This window comes from Triticum dicoccoides, chromosome 5B (assembly GCF_002162155.2).
Source record: "Triticum dicoccoides isolate Atlit2015 ecotype Zavitan chromosome 5B, WEW_v2.0, whole genome shotgun sequence".
NCBI lineage: Eukaryota > Viridiplantae > Streptophyta > Magnoliopsida > Poales > Poaceae > Triticum > Triticum dicoccoides.
In genome coordinates, this window is record NC_041389.1 from 382,934,527 (window position 1) to 382,939,593 (window position 5,067).

General features: G+C 40.1%; 1 long non-coding RNA gene across 1 annotated transcript; it reads right to left on the minus strand.

Annotated features, from left to right (window-relative positions):
• Positions 1-2,896: 2,896 nt before the first annotated feature.
• Positions 2,897-5,012, minus strand: LOC119309306. The gene is made up of 2 exons (XR_005150454.1): positions 4,428-5,012; positions 2,897-3,431 (listed from the first exon to the last, which is right to left on the minus strand). It is a non-coding gene; the product is annotated as an uncharacterized LOC119309306 (long non-coding RNA).
• Positions 5,013-5,067: the final 55 nt, after the last annotated feature.

Genomic DNA, 5,067 nt, shown 5'->3' on the forward strand with positions numbered 1-5,067 from the left:
TAGTTTTGAACGGTTTAAGAGTAATTTAGAAAATGGTACAAGTCCTACCGAGTTTGTATTTTCGAGATAATTTTTTAATCGTGCGCCCAAATGCAGCAAATGATATGGCGTTGGAAAGCTTGAAAAAATGCAAAACTTTTTGGTATGTATTATTTCTCCCAATTCTTTACGGTTTTAAGTCAGTTTTGAAAATGGCGAAAAACGTATTTTTGCCGTATTTTTTACAAACTTTATCGGAATGGCGCAAATAATATACCGCTGAAAAGCTACGGAAAATGCGAAACTTTTTTATGTTGACAGTGTTCTCTGATTCCTAGTTGTTTTCAAGTAATTTTAAAAAACCGCGAGATCATTCGTTCTGCCTTTATCGCGAAACAGATTCGCCAAAAATGCATCACGTGAAGTACCTGAACTTCTCGGTATGAAACCTTGAACTTCACTCTGTTTTTCACATGCTTTTTTTTACTCAGATATCTTTATCCACTGTTCCTAGCTCTACATCCACTCACCAGAATTGAGCAAGTGATATACCGATGGAAAGCTGCTGTAAACACGTAATTTTTCCGTGTTGATCATTTTTTCATACTCGCAACGATTTTAAAAGTTTTCATCTGAAATTCATTCAGGTAGTTGAACTTCATGCTATTTTCATGTTGAACTTATTTGACGTATTTTTGTTTGTACACGCGCCTGAACTTCCCTCTGTACGAACCCGACCTTCGGGCTATCTTTGCAACCGTGGCTTCTCCGCGAATTATTCTGGTTGGTAGTGTTCTATATGATGTTAGTGTAATATAGAAACGTTTTTTTAGCAACTAAATACCGGTTTTAAATAGAAATCTCGCTCGCTGGCGGATTTTGCTCTCGGGTCGTGATGAAATTGCGTTTTTTGCAATTTTACTGCCTGATTTGTTCGACCTGAACTTCCCCTAGTGCTAGGTTGAACTTCCGTCAACATTACCCAAATGAGGCTTGCGATATACCGTTGGAAAGCTATGGACACCAGTATCTTGACCCAACTTAAAATTTTGGCAAAATGTAAGTGGTTTAGGAGCAGTTTTGAAAACCGTTTTTTCTTCATACAAAAAACGTGAATCGTATTTTTGATCGCATTTCTAAACCGTTTATCAGAATGAGGCAAATAATATGGCATTGAAAAGTTGCTGTAAAACCGCTCCTTCCACATGCTGAAAGTTTTTTCTAATTCCATATGGTTAAAGAGTAATGTGAAAAATCATAAAATTTCGCAAACCGAACAACCGAGTTCGTATTTTTGATGCAATTTCTAAACGCCTAATCCAATTGAGACAAATGATATGGAGTTGGAAAGCTTATGAAAATGCACTTTTTTCTCATGTTGAAAGTTTTTTCTAATTTTGAATGGTTTAAGAGTAATGCATTTTCTCATGTTGAAAATGCACTAGAACTTCTAGCAACCATTTTTACGTTTATGAGATTATTTTCAAAAGTGCAAAAAATTGCGTTGTGCTTTTTATTTTTTGAAAAGGTAAATCCTAGTTTTTAATAAACTCCGAACTTCTGTGTTATTTCAATTTGAACTTCACCTTTTTATATTTTGAGTAAAGAATTGGATTCGATTTTTATACGGAAAAAATCAAACATGGAAATACAAGATGAGCCTCTCTCGTAAGAATTTTTGAAGTTCCCCGAACAGAGCACTTGAACTTCTTTCAACAAACCTTTTAAGCTTTTAATTTTCTATACTTTTATTCTCATTTTGAAATGCATTCCTTGTAGTAGTTGAACTTCTTGTTGTATTCACTATGAATTCTGTCGCATTTTCATGTATATGTCGCATTTTTTGCCATTTTAAAACATGTAATTGGAGGTCGGACGTCCAACAATATAAATTCTAAACCGTGCACGGTGGTGCACGTGAACTTCTTGCAGCAAATCTGAGTTTTTATATACTTCGAACTTCTCTGTTATTTTAATTTCAACTTCTTAGTCATATTCTTAGAAAGGAAATATGTTTTTAAATAAGCATCAAACATTTTTTTTGTAAATTGAACTTCATAGTTTTATTCTTCTTAGAAATGGTAATAATTTGAGTTTCTTGTATATTGAACTACTCCTTTATTTGAATTTGAACTTCGTCATTTTTATTCTTTACTAACAAGGAAATATGAGTTTCTTTATAAATATCGAACTTCTCTATGTTGTAATTTGGACTTCTTGGTTTATTTTTTTAGCATAAAAATATCCTAAGTTTTTCATAAATATTGGACCCCCTCCACATTTTTTTAAAAATGGGGAAAATTCATTCTATTTATAGACTTTTTGAATTGGTATTTTAATTTAATTCAACGTGTTTGTTTTTATCGGTTCATAAAAATTTGTGTTTTTTATAAACGTCGAACTTCTTCATTATTTTAATTTGAACTTCTTAGTTTTATTCTTACAGAAAAATATGGTTTTCAAAAAAGCATGAAATATAAGCCGATTGTGATACTGAAACATTTTACCCTTCATGCAACCAGAAAATGCAACATTTTTCTACGAAGCCCACATGAAAGGAATGATTTTGTCATGGCATTTTATTGGTTTTTAAGATCCTAGACTTCCTTTGGTTTTGTCATGTTAACTTTTTCGATTAGTTTCCTTTTAACTTCCAGAACACAAACAATATGGTAATTGAACTTCCGTATTTTTTTCATGAAGTTTGGTAATTGAGCTTCCGTATTTTTTTCCTTTCCTATTTTTTGTTTTATATATATTTATGTACTGAATAAAGTTTGGTAATTGAACTTCCTGTTTTTCTAATGTGAATTCAAGAGATTTAGCATTTCCCACATTTCTTTTTCAAGGGAGAATCCATGAAACTTCTTAATGGATGATTTAATATTTCCCACTCCACACCTTTTGTCGCATAATGTGTAATTTTTCAAGATTGAACTATTGTACATATCAAACAAGGGCCAAAAGAATTTTTTGGGTACATACCACATGATAAACAACACAAATGTTTTTGATAGAAAGAAGATGCATTCGCATATACACAAACAAAGTGTCGATGATAGACACATGATCCATCCAAAATTAACTCGTGCAAAATTTCATCAGTACAGGAGCAGCATGGTCGATGTCCGGCAATGTGAGGATTCGCCAATCTGAACCGAAATAATAAGCAGTGGTGCAGATCGCTCACACTGTCTCTCACCAAATCTTTCGCTGAACTCAAATACCTGCTGAAACTCAAATACCTGCAAAAGTAGGAGCCTGGAATATTAAGGACCTGGGCCTCGTCTGGGCGCTACAGCAGTGGGAACCGAGTGGCTCAGCCGAACTTCTTGGGGCTGTGCAGTTGAACGGCCAAAGCTGGCAGCGGCGAAACACGCTGAGTGCTGCAGCGATGGGGCCCCACTGGGAAGAGGCTACGTGGTAGCAAGGGACCATGGGTCAGGTAAGACCTACAATAGTTATGTTTAGTATTCAGCACAAAAATTGAAAAGGTATCACTTTAGGCATTAGGCAGGATAACTATGTGCGTAATATGCTCCAGTATATTGCAACTACCTTGTGTGATGACTGTATGCCACGACTCAGAATCAGAAAATAACAATATACTATGCTAGTTCACATAACTTCACTCAAGTCAGAGCACGAAGGATAACATAAATAGTTGAATGATCGATGTCCTCAATATTATGACAAGGAACATCTAAATTCCCAGCTCACTTCCGTGAAAAACACACATAATATGTCACTCTTTCTTGCTGTTTTTTATCAAGTATAAGCATTGACTGAATTTTCAAATTTAGTGGTGGAGCTATGCAATGGCAGAATAAAGAAAACATGCACACAAATTCAGAGAGTTCAGAAGCTCTGAAGCTCAAGTATACGGGGTGCAGCTCTGTCTGTGTATGTGCGTCTGATTGCGTGGAACATGTGCTCAAGGACGGACAAGGTCTTCAGATGCACTGCCGGCATATTTCGGGCGGATGGTGGCGCCTGGTTGTAGTGCGGGATGTGGCGTCACCGTCACGCTCGTCACCAGGAAAGAGACGACCAAGGCGTACAACACGTCCGTGCAATAGGATAGGCCGATGACCTTCAACAAAATTTGCAGAGAACTTGAGCCATGGTGTATCAAGCATCACATGTTTGATTTTTCGGAGCATCCTTGCTTGCAAGACAGAGTACTAATCTAATATCTAAGAGAACATAATACTTGGGAAATAAAAATTGAAGAATCTGTAGGAAGAACTAAACTGGAACTGCTCATCTAGCGAGACAATTTCTTCCTTCTCATAATTTTTCACACGGAAAAAATAAGAAAGAGATGCCACAAGCTCTGCTCGGTTTGGATTGAAGGAAATTCCTCTAGCATATGTCAGAATTCGTAACTGAACTAGCTTCTGCCGCTAACGATACATGCAGCCTGGAGGATTTGTGTTAGTGCATACCACAATTTTTGCGTCTCCATCGAGCCGCAGTTGACCTCGCTTGTACTACAGGGGAGGAGCCGCCATGAGAGTTTACAGAGGCACACCATGGCTGACAAGGGGAAGTTCGAGCAACCAGTCGCCCGCGTGGAGAAGTTCGAGCAGCACCAGGGGCAATCCGTGGTGGTGTCCGGACGTTGTTCAGGGCGGCAACAGGTGACGCGGGGGTAGCCGGAGAAGTACTGCCTCCCCCGCCTGAGCTAGCGGTGGACTGCAGCGGCAGCTAGCGGAGGATTGCAGAGGTAGTAGTAGCTAGCGGCAGACGGTGGTGGCGCGATCCGGGGAGAGTGGCGGCGGCGGTGGCGTGATGCGTGGAGGGCGAAGGCAGCGGCAGCGGCGGCGCGATCCCCGGCGGCGGCGCAATACAAGGCAGGGGTGACACGGCGGTCGATTATCAGGGCGGCGGACGGTGCGGCGGCAAGTTCCCGGGGCGGGAGAGGCACGACGGCTGGTTCCCGGGGCGGGGGCTGGCCGGCGCCGGCGGGGTGGGTGGCTGGATCGAAGAGGGGGTGGGGCGTGGGAAGGTTCGCTAGATCTGGGAGGGAGTGGGGGCGCGGGAAGGTACGATAGCGAGGTGGGTTCGGGAACATCCGCTCGGCCT